The 12,571-nt window shown below is 34.0% G+C and overlaps 1 non-coding gene across 1 annotated transcript; it reads right to left on the reverse strand.

Moving 5' to 3' along the window:
* Positions 1-11,734: 11,734 nt before the first annotated feature.
* On the reverse strand, positions 11,735-11,836 carry LOC141503774 (U6 spliceosomal RNA). The gene has a single exon (XR_012473086.1). It is a non-coding gene; the product is annotated as a U6 spliceosomal RNA (small nuclear RNA).
* Between the last annotated feature and the right edge of the window lie 735 nt (positions 11,837-12,571).

The raw sequence follows: 12,571 nt of genomic DNA on the forward strand, positions 1-12,571 counted from the left end.
CTCCCCAAATTATTGGATTAATGAGGGGGGGAAACATAATATTTCTCTCTCTTTATTTTGTAATATCATTATCTCCTGTTAGGCCTTATTTTTTTATCCTTCTCCAAAATGAACTGTTTACTATTTTATTAGTGGCAGGATCCAGTTTGATTTAATCAGTTACTGATACTCAAATGGTAAAAGGTATAACATGTTTACTGGCAACTAAGGGGCATAGTAGAAAGACCACTGGGTCTGGGGACAGGAAAACTTGAGTTTAAATTCTGCCTCAGACACTTACAAGCTTTGGGGTCCTGGTCCAGTTACTCAACCTCTTTGTCTATCTCATTTTGTTCATCTGCAAAATGGCGTTGTAAAATGCTTACCTCCTAAAGTTGTTGTAAGGATCATATAAGATGATATTCGTAAAGAATGTTGCAAAATGTAAAGTGCTATGTAAATGCTACTTTTAGCAGTAGTTGTACTATTATTATTATCACTATTGTTATTATTATTATTATTTATTATCACCATTACATCAGCTAGTGGTGAAAGGAAAAATAACTGTATATAACCTTGAATAAGTCATTTAGTCCTTCTGATCTTCTTTTAAAGCCTTTCTTTAAAAATAGGAAGATTGTACCATAAAAATGACAGTATTCAGAAAGAGAAGCCCTTCAAAACCATTCAGTCCAATTCCCTTCCCTCCTGGAAAAGAGAAAGGAGATCTAGAGTGATTAGGTCACTGTTAGGTAATTTCAGTTTGAGGACAAGAATGCAGGTCTGTGAACTCTGGGTCTAATGCTTTTTTCGATTTTGGAAGCTTTCTTCCAGTTCAAAAATTTTGTCATTTTCCTTCCAATGAAGTTTAATCACACTAAAGCCTAAGTTATATAAGTCCTTTACTGGAAATGTTTCAATCCTACTGACTGGAAATCCCTGGCACTTTGAGATATACCCTGCCCCCACCAGAGGAAAGTAGCCAGACAGTAAACACTAAGTACAGAAACCTACTGTTTATCAGCAAAGTAAAGAGAACAACAAAAAAGGTTGTCGAGAGAAGAGCTCCTTACCTGAGCTAGCCTTACTTCTAGGCTTGAAAGTAAGCTTTAAGGAGAACAATGTCAATCAGTCATTCTGTGGCTTAGATTATTGATTTAAGAAAAAAGTCAATTGATTAGAGTGAAGCTTTAATTTCAGCAAACTGACTGATTATCACAAACATATTTTACATTCTGAAATAAATTCCTTTCATATATCGACTGGGGGTAGAGAATGAGGAAGTAAAAGCAAAGGCTAGTGGAAGAGTTGTCAAAAATTAGTTGAAGAGAGATATCAGAAATGGGCAAAGGGAAATAATAGTACTGAATCAATTGCAAACTGAAGGCAATTGTCATATTTGGATGGGCCAGGAAATGATGAACTTAGAATATTACTGGGGAGTAATGACTGGAATTTGTTTTTTTTTAAATATCCAAGATAGCAAAGAGGTGAAAACAAGTGGTCTATCATTCTCACTTTTGAAAAGGTACATGATTCCAATTTGAAAAATCATTGAATTTTGAATTAGAGGACCTGGGTTCAAGTGCTAACTCATTCATATTCTTATTTAACATTTAACATTTAGCATTTAACAATCATTTCTTAAGGGACTACTCTTTACCATGAACTGACCTAGATTCTTGGGAAAGAAAGAAAGGAAAATAGTCAAGATGAAGGGAAGGAAGGAAGGAAGGAAAAGGAAAAGAGGAAAAGGAAAGGAAATTGAAGGAGAATTAGTCCATGCCTTCAATTATCACTTCCTACATTGCCAATGCCTACATGACCATTTCCAGATCTCAAGACAAATGTTAACAACCATGGTACTTTGCAAGATGTGGGGCAACATGTAGTACAGGAGGGTAGAGAAGAGGCTTGAGAATGAAGTTAAGAGTTCTCAAATGGAAGAAAAAATCAGCAGATCACAAACCTCAAGAGGTCAGCCTTGGCCAATGTACAAGAAATGGAATCTGGAAGAGAAATCAAACTGAAGCATCCCCAGAACAAAGTAAGTAGCCAAAATCTCAATGATAATCTTAACTGACAGGTGACAAGAGAAAACTGAATCACAGTTTGATAAATTCAAGCACTATAAAATTACATCTTTTAATGTAGGTTTGAGAATTTTGGTCATTTCTCATTTTAGCTCTTTGAGAGAGAACCAAACATGATTTCTTTCAATTGATATAGGGAATTTCAGATAAGACTCCTTCTACAAAATAAAAAATACTTATTGATTGACCTGATGTGCAGCTAAGAGACTTAGAGAACTGCCTAGGATGAAAGAGATAAATTGTCAAATAGGAAGTGACAAGGGTAGGACTTGAATCTTAGTCCTCCTGATTTTGAGCCTAATTCTCCACTACACCATATTGCCATTTTTAAAGAAAAAAAATCTATCAAACATGGTCCAGCATTCATACCTGCTATCAACTCCTACACTTATCCAATAACAGGTCACCTCATTTTCTAATACTCATGCAAGAAAATGGAAGAGAATTCATTTGTTCTGTGTACCATAAATATTTGATTATATGGCACTTAAAAGTTTTTTAACTGTTGCATACTTATCATTAATATCACTACTACATATTTAAAGGAATAACTGCACATCGCATACTTACTATTTAAGTAACATTAGGCAAGTACTCAACTTTCTTGGACTTTCAGTTTCCTCATGGAGCAGGGGAGTAAAGGTGGCCTCTGAGGTCCTACCAATCTTCAGATGCATGATTCTGTGTTATGATTCTAGAATAAAGCATTTTTTTAACTAGACCCTTTTTCATTGAGATGTTGCTTTGGAATTTGCCCATGTGGTACCAATCAAAGCCCCTAATAAACACTTCAGTAGCTTTTCCTCTCAGAGCTGATTATGATCTTGATCAAATGTTGACCCATATTTCCCTTTTAACAAGCTTTGAAGATCACAGAAATGACAATCTTTTTGACTTAGGAAAATCCACTAGAGGACATTTGTGGTTTGGAGTACGTTGGTACAAAGAATGTATTTGAATAAAAGTCCAATATTTGTGAAAACAAAGCTCTTAGATCACAGAATATTTTAGTTACACATAACTTTAGACACTATCCAGTCAAACCTTTTAATTTTTACAGGTTAGGGGATAAAGGCGTAAAGAGGGAAAAAACTTGACCAAAGTCACATAGCCAACTAATGGCAGTGCTTGGAGCAGAAACTGGTTCTTCTGAGTCACAGAGAATTTGAAAATGGAAAGCATTCTAATCAGGGACTGACAAGACCATCCAATACCTGAAGGAATCAACACACTGCTCAATGTCCAATAAGTGCTCATTCTACCACTACTTTAAGATTTCTGAGGTCTTAAACTCACTCCCTGTGCTCTCGATCTCATTCTATGCTTGATCTGTTCCACTTCTGAATAGTTCTTATTATTATTATACAATTTTTCCTGACATCTAACCTAATCTTGCTTTTCAACAACCTCAACCTGTTTTTCCTGATTCTTCCTCTGGGACTAATCATAAAATGTGAAAGCAGTGTTCTAAAATCCCTTTTGGGGTTTTCTTGGCAAAGATCCTAGAGCAGTTCACCATTTCTTTCATCAGCTCATTTTTGTGGATGAGGATACTGAATCAAACAGGATTAAATGACTTGCCCAGAGTCACATAATAGATTTTGAACTCAGGTCTTCCTGACTCCAGGTCTAGTGCTCTATGCACTGCATCATCTAACTACTCCCTCTTCTACAAGGCAATCCTTTTAGTATGTGAAGGCACTACCACAGTCCCTCAGTTTTCCGTTGTGCAGGATATAATCCCATTTCATTCAACTCATCTTTCTATGGCATGTGTTCAAGGTCTTTTATCATTCTGTTTCATCTGAACATTTTCTATGTTATCAATGTTTTTCTTAAATTGTGGTTTTTAGAACTGAATAAAATATTGCATATGTGCTCTGACCAGGGTAGAACCTGGAAGAACTTATTTTTAATTCTGTAAACTATACATTTTTTCCTGGTATGAAAAGATTGTGAATTAGCTTTTGTGATTGCCATGTCAAGCTATTAACTCATATTATAACCTTAGGAACCTATCATTTTTAGACATACTGCTAGTTAAACTAATGAAGGCATTGTTCTATACTTGTAAAAATGGACTGTTTTTGAAACCCATATGTAAAGCTTTACATTTGTCCCTTTCAAATTTCATCTTATCAAAAAAAATATTCAAAGAATTTAGTGGTCATAAAACCCAATCAATACCTGAAAAGGAATTTCTCTAGCTCCCTGCTACCAAAGTATTATAAAACCATGCCTACTTTTTGACTTAGCAATACCATTACTAGTCTATACTTCAGAAGAAATGAAAAGCAAGAAGAAAAAGGAGCTATATGCCTATTTAAAAATGACTCTTTTCTGGTGGCAGGGAGCTGGAGGTTAAAGGGATACCCATCAATTGGGGAATGGCTGAACAAATTTTGGAATGTGATTAAGATGAAATACTATTCTAATATAAAAATGATGAACAGGATGCTCTCAGTAAAAAAAAAACATACTTGAGAGATGCACTGGGTAGTACAATATATACAAAGAAACAGCAATATTGTAGGATGATTAACTATGAATGACTTATCTTTTCTCAGCAAGGCAATGACCCAAGAGAATTTTCAATGACTTAAGATAAAGAATACTATGCAGCTGAAGAGAGAGCTGATAGTTGCAGAATATAGATAGAAGCATATTTGTTTACTTTATTTTTCTTATGCTTCTCCTTTTTTGGAGGGTGGAGTTATGTTTAATTTTACAACACAACTATTGGAGAATGTTTTTTCATAACTACACATTTTAGCCTCCATGAAATATCATGCTTTCTTAATGAGGGGGACTGGTGTGAGAGAAAGGAAGAGAATTCAGAACTCAGGATTTTAAAAGTGAATGCTGAAATTTGTAATAAAGCAACAAAAAATTAGAAAAACAAAAGCAAAATTTATTTCTATCTTTTATTCTCATCTTTTCATTCTATCTCTGTGCCTTTGCATAAAATAACCCCCATCTTCTAATTCACAACAATCTCATCCTTGACTCCTGGAATCCTCTGTTTCATTTAAAGACTCTAAATGCTACCTCCTTACACAAGACTTTTACTTATTCCCCACCTCCACCTTCTCTGAGCTGAAATTTCTATTTGCTTTATACACATTTTCTATTTACTTTTCTTTGTAACAGGGCTGAAGTGGCCTTTGTGGAGAGGCAGAAGAGAGACCATTCTTGATACATGTGCTGATATTGTCATTTCTTGATCTATATGGAGACTTTTCTGCTTCTAACCCAACCATTTGGAAGCTTTGGTAAGTCACACTCTTTCAGGGATCAGCATCATGAAATGACAAAAAGTCTTTCAATTGATTAAGGAGCTGGAAGAGCTCATGACTCAGGAGTTTCTGAGAATGAATATAAAAAAATTCAACTTGATCATTTCCCTGTTTCTTGTTCTTGACCATTTTAGTAGATATTTAATAGATATTTGCTATATCTTCCTCTTGTCCACATATGCTCATAAGCACATGGTGTCATTGTTTATTTAATGTTTGATGGCTTTTCTTTCCTATTCTGATTTTAAGTTAACCTGGATTCCAAAATGGTCCTTTTTCTTTTAATAGAGTCCTCATGAAGATTTCTGGGATAGGTGACATTGGTTGTAGAGAAGCCATTCCCATGCCCTGCTGGGCTGACTTCAGAGGTCATGGCACCTGTGATGAAGAGATGACTCAGAAATGGATTATCCGTCTGCTAATGGACCAAGCTAATTACTTCTGATTTAGATTACTACTCTGATACTACTAATATTTTTAATTAATACTACTTTGTTGGTTATTAGTACTATCTCCAGTGTATTCTACCACCAATTCCAGTTTTTGATATGCTCTGTGTCTTTGGAACTCTCCAGGGTACCTGGGTACTTCATTTTCACCATACCATTTGACTTGCAAAAATTTCCACATGACTAAATTGAAAATAGGGAGAGTATACCTTCATATGTTTCAAGGTCTGAAACCAGATAAAGAATATCTATCGATACTTGAAGGACTTGCCCTACCCAATAGACCAAATTAACTCTACTATATCTGTATAGTGTTGTTTTTCCCCAAGTTACTTGTAAAGTTCTTATAGAGAGGAATTTTTTTTGTTTTATCTTTATATGCTTATGACATAGAATAGTTGCTGGCACTTAAAATACTATAGAATTGCATTATTTATGCAAAATTTCATAAAGAAAGTGAATTCCTATATTCATTTTCCAAAGTGACTGCAATTAGCAGATCAGTTATTTCTTTAGAAATTTTCTGAAATGAAATGAAAAAAAAACTGTTGGAACACATTAAGATGTGTTAAGAAATTATTGATGCTGTATCCTCTTTTTGGACTTTCAGTTACATGATAACAGAACAGTTTTCATCTCCCCCATACCTCTCATTGAAAAAATGTAACAATAGTAAATACATTACATTTTGATGAAGAAAGAAAACCTACCCATACATATACAGTTTGAGATTTCTCATTATATATAGAATTAATGACTTTATTCTTCATTGCCTTGACTATCTTTTCTTTCCCACTGACCTATGTGCACTTTTTTACTACTATCCTATTTGTATTGAATAATTTCATGTACTCCTATTAGAACCTAACTGAAAATATCAACTCTAACCAATCTTTTATGCCCTTTTCCATGAACTTTTATATATTTAGCCCACAAAGACTTTGAAATCTCCAAAGTCTACATTTGCTTCAATAAATGAGTTAAAGGTACTAGATTATAACCAAGAATACATAAAAAGAGATCTCTCTCTGCTCTATCTTGTTCACAGGTTTTCAGTGGGGTTGAATAAGAGTTCAGGTTATCTCCAGAAATAATACAAGGTATACAAACTAGCATGTCAATACTACTAATAACTTTTTCTTTTTATTTCATGCTTCCATCATCCTTTTATTTCCTGATACAATCACAAACTCTTTAAGAAAAATTCTCATTTTCCTTACTTGCTTTCCCATATCACACAGGATAGTGGCACAGTTCCATTCACTGACCTGACCGCACTACTGTTTAGCATGGAAATTTTAAATTGCTCTGTTTTCTGCATCTAGGGTGATTTACCCTTCCTTCAGCAACCTGGTGGCCTACCTGCTTCTATGGATTCATTATATTGGTGCCATAATTAACATGGCACAATTTATTGATTTTTATGACATCAAAGTTCAGAAGTTCAGAGCTCAAATTCCAGAGCTCAATCTATCAGGCTCAGGTCATTCATCAAAGATTATGGCCACATTTCATTAAGCCTATCTTAACAAAAGATAATTTTTAATGAAGAAACTTTTTTCTTCAATGCCATACCAAAACCATTGCCAGAAAAAAATGCAGATGAGCCCTTAAAATTTTAGTATCTTTATAACATTGAAAACTATCTACCCACCAAAAAAATAACTTCCAGTAAATTTGAAATTTGTGTTCCCACAGAATATACTGATATAATGAGAAATAAAATTGTTCTTAAAATACAGAAATCCCCAAATGGTAATGGAATAATGCAATAGGTCGTAACACCATGCTATTTATCTTTAAATATAGATATTTTGCTATAGAAAGATAGATAGATCAATTATAGATATATACATTGATATATAGATAGATAGAGAGATAGATAGATAGAGAGATAGATAGATATAGATATCACAAAAATTAAGAAATTTATTTAAAAGATTAAGATAAATGTGCTTCAAAAGCCAGGGAAAATAACCTGATTGAACCTTTAGGCAACTCTGTTGAAGATCTGTGGACTAGTTAGAATAAAGATGTCTCTTTTTCAATGTATTCTTTATTCCTACTTTCTTTAAATGCAGTGAGTTCTACACCTCCCATTCAATTACCATCTTGATGTCTTCCTTTGGTAATTAATGATGGCAGTAACAGTATCTATATAGTACTTTAAATTTTGCAAAGCACTTTACAAATATAATTACAAAAGATTCACACAATTGTTGGAGATAAATGCTATTATTATCTCCTTTTGTACAAACGAGTTAGTAGGCATACAAAAATTAAATAGCTTGGCCAATGTTATAAATCTTAGAATGGTCTGAGACCAGAATTGAACTTAAGTCTTCCTGACTCCAGGTCCAGCATTCTATACACTGTACCAACTAGCTGCCTGGAGATGTAGGCCTCCAATTGTATTTTTATGTGTTTGTATAAGGAGCTAGAGAATTCTCAGTATTGATTGCCTATTATGTTTTCCTCTTAGGTGTTGTTCAGTTTGACAAAAAGAAAAGGGCAGGCATCCTTAGGTTGATTCTCTTTGGGGGGTTTTTTAGGTTATTGCAGGGTAAATGGGGTTAAGTGCCTTGCCCAAGGCTACACAGATAGGTAAGTATTAAATGTCTGAGGCTGGATTTGAAGTCAGGTACTCCTGACTCCAGGCCTGGTGCTCTATTCACAGAACCATCTAGCCACTCCCTAGGTTGATCCTCTTAATGGAAATTTTGATGTTATCTGAGCTACATATGGGTTTCCCTTATAGATTGAAATTATTTCAAATGTGTCATTCTTTTTAATTAAAAGGGAGTCTGTCAGACTGATCTAGAATAAGCTGCCACTAAGGTGAGATTCACATTATCTGGGGGCAAGGAAGAGGTTTGTAATTTTACCAAAAACCCTTTGTCACATTTCACCCAGCAGCTACCTTCACAAACTACATAACTCTATTCCAATGTAATCCAAACAATTATCTTATTGTTTGGACTTGATTTTGCAGAGTCAGCAATTCACAGATCATTTGATACAAGTCCAGAAATATCTCAACTATAGTGCTCCAAGTACTTATACTTGGATCTACCTTCTTTTCTTTTTTTTAGGTTTTTGCAAGGCAAATGGGGTTAAGTGGCTGGCCCAAGGCCACATAGCTAGGTAATTATTAAGTGTCTGAGACCAGATTTGAACCCAGGTACTCCTGACTCCAGGGCTGGTGCTTTATCCACTGAGCCACCTAGCCACCCCTGGATCTACCTTCTTTAAGGAATACTAATGATTGACAATTCAAGTTAGGTAAGAGTGAAGCATACATGTATTATGTCTTCTGTGATTCTCTCAAAGAGGGCCCTTAATATAACTTATGATTTCTACATTTGTATGCCTATTATTTACCTATATGCTCCCTGCCAATACATCTTATTTATCTCTCATTCTCTCATTCTCTCTCTCTCTCTCTCTCTCTCTCTCTCTCTCTCTCTCTCTCTCCCCATAATATATATGTATAATACATATATATATGCATAAAATATATATATATATACATACATACATACATACATAAATACTTTTTCAGTTAAACATCATGATTAGATTTGGGAAAAAAAGGTCTGTTAACAAGAAGTAAGCAAATTATCTAATATTATATGAGGGTAATTGTAGTATGAGCAATTTCAAAATATGTATTCAAATCATGTGAACTCAATGCCAAATCATGCAGTAAAAGGAAATGTTATGTAATAAAAGCATTCTTAAATGTTAGAAGTTCTAAGTTTTACTTATAACGTAATAAATATAATTTATCTCTATTCCAATTACATTGCATAGCATTGTCCTGTATTGTACTGATTTGTCTTCATGACTTAAGCATTGTTGGTAGAATGTAAGCACTTTGAGGAAAGTGATCATACTACTTGTTCTATTTATATCTTAAGTACCTAGTGTGGCATATTACAAATAAACTCTTAGTGTTAAGTTCTTACTTATTCTGGAACTATTGGGAAAGCAAACTCAATGCACATCTATGCAGAGAAAAGAACAGAGAAAGTTAGCCCTACTTAATTGCCACCTCAGTTATCTGATAGCCATTTACTATGCAAACCACACTCTCTCATAAATAGTACAGAAGTAATGTCCAACACATCACACTTATCTTAGTGAATTCCAAAGCATGAATATCTTTCAAATCTATTGATAAACTTCTCTCTCTTTCTCTCCCCAAAACCTAGAAATTATATTCCAGAGCCCATCTAAGCTTGCTGAACACTAGAGAAATATTGATCACAGAAAACAATATCCAAAGTAATGGTAAACTAAATCTATAATTATGGTCCAAAGACTCATGATGTCATACTTCCATAAGGTTTACTTCGAACAGGAGCCTAATATCTAAATCACAGGTTTAGCAATTCTCTGCTGCCTAGTATCGTGGTGCTTTGTCTTGTCTATGAACTATGGCACTTTTGATAGTAAATAGAATATAAATGTTCATGATAATAAAACTAAGACTTAAAGAGATGAAGTGACTTTATCAACCAGAGATGGGGGAGAACAAAGGTAATTAGTCTTCCAAACCAATACCATTGGAACTCAACCCATGTTTATTTGGGTAGTCCATTGACTGCTATTAATCAATCAATAGGTAAATATTTATTAAATGACTACTGTGTGCCAGACAATGGTCTAAGTGTTAGGCCTACAAAAGATGTAGGCCATCAAAAATTACAGTTAAATGGGGGAAATTTTATATTTATGTATATATATGTGTGTGTGTGTGTGTGTGTATGTGTGTATGTGTGTATGTAAATTGAACTGTTATAGGAAAAAATAAATAATAAGCAAAGGTAAGGTGCTAGAATTAAAAGAAGTTGTGAACGTTTTCCTGTAAAAGATGATATTTTAGCTGGGATTTGAAGGAAAAAACAGAGAAATCAATATGTAGAGAGATGAGGAGAGGAAGAATTTCATGCATGGGATATGTGTAGAAAATTCCTGGAAGAAAAAGATGAAGTGTCTTACAGAACAGTCAAGGGGCTAATATTAACTGTATTGAAGAGTACCTGTCAGGAAATAGTGTATAAGAAACCAGAAAAAATTGGGCAAGGAATTAGGTTTTTAAAGGGGTTTGAATGCCAAACAGAGCACTTTGTATTTCTTCCTGCAGGCTATAGGGAGTCACTGGAGTTTATTAGTAAGGGGGCAATATGATCAGACCTAAAATTGAGGAAAATCTATGGCTTCTTGGATCATATATCTGCCATCATAATGTACTAGAATAGAATTATTTTCTATTAATTCATCTCTTCATTCCTCAGACACTCCCTATATAATGTAAAGGAAAAATGTTGTGGAAATAGAAATGATAAGATTTGGTAAATAATTGGACATAAGAATGAGTGAAATGAAGAGCTGATGATAGCATTTCAATTCAAAATGTCAACAGATTGTATTCTCTCCCCCCTGGAAACCCTTCTTTTATCCAAACTTTACTATTTCTGTCAAGCATGACTATATTTCCATTTCTTCTTTTTGTAACCTTGGTATTATTCTTGTCTCTCTCCTCCCACATGACCCATCAACTGCCAAGTCTTATTTTTATCTCTCCTAGATTTCTCACATCTCTGTTCACATAATCACCATTCTGGTTCAGGACTTCATTACCATCTTGTTTATACTATTGCAATATTTTCTTTTTTAGTCTCCCCAGTTCAAATTTATTCTACTTCCAAAACATTCTCTCTACAGCTGACAAAATGAATTTTCTAAAGTACAAGTTTAAATCCTGTCACTCCCCTAGTCAATAAAATCTGAAGGTGCCTGAAGGCAATAGTCTCTCCGGTAAAAAAAAAAAATTAAAAAAAGAGTTTTAAGTTTTGAAAGCCCTTCACATCCTGATCCAAAATTACCTTTATAGAGAATTTTTAAGCAGGTAACACAGAAGAAATATTTCACAAATTTTTCAGGCCATTCTTGCATGGGGTCATTTGAATCTTCTCTGTATTGTTCAAATTTTAGTATATATAATATATATTATATATATGTATATGTATATATACATATATATAATATATATTATATATATTATATATATATATACCACCGAATCAAGCATCTTCTCATTTTCCATAATACCTAAACCAAGTTAGCCCTCTTGCTGTTTTCACACACAGAACTCTCATCTCTGAACCATTTTTTACTGAGGCTAAGGGAACAACCTACCTTAACTTTAATCATTTTTTTTATCCTACAAAATTTCACTCAATTATCTTCTACACAAATTATTTCCTGATTCTTCTAGCTATTATCTAGACTCTCCCCACAATTTACTGTAAATTTATATTGATCCATTGATAGATCAGTTTTGGGTCTAGCTATTTGCTTTGCTAGAATCTGTAAGGAACTATAAAGAAGTTCAAAATCTCTTCACCCTGCTAAATCATAAAGCTCAAGAAATTTCAAGTCCCTCAAGTAAAATTGTCAAAGTAACACCTATGGTAAAAATTTTCCTTTTCTTACTGTCATGGGAATTGAATATCAAATAAACATTTATTACCTAGGTTCCCCCCATGCTGAGGGAATTTTAAATCTTGACCTACTTTCCAAATGCGATTCTTCTTTCCAATGCCTTGCTTGACCCAGAAAAATTTTCTATAAAAACACAACCCACTTCACTGTTTTGGATGCCTAATTCCACTCACACAGCAGAAAAATCTCTATCCAAACCATCACCTCAATATTTCCTTTTCTTAAGCTTACTTGTTTTGCTTTT

The sequence above is a fragment of the Macrotis lagotis genome, chromosome X, assembly GCF_037893015.1.
Source record: "Macrotis lagotis isolate mMagLag1 chromosome X, bilby.v1.9.chrom.fasta, whole genome shotgun sequence".
Taxonomy (NCBI): domain Eukaryota; kingdom Metazoa; phylum Chordata; class Mammalia; order Peramelemorphia; family Peramelidae; genus Macrotis; species Macrotis lagotis.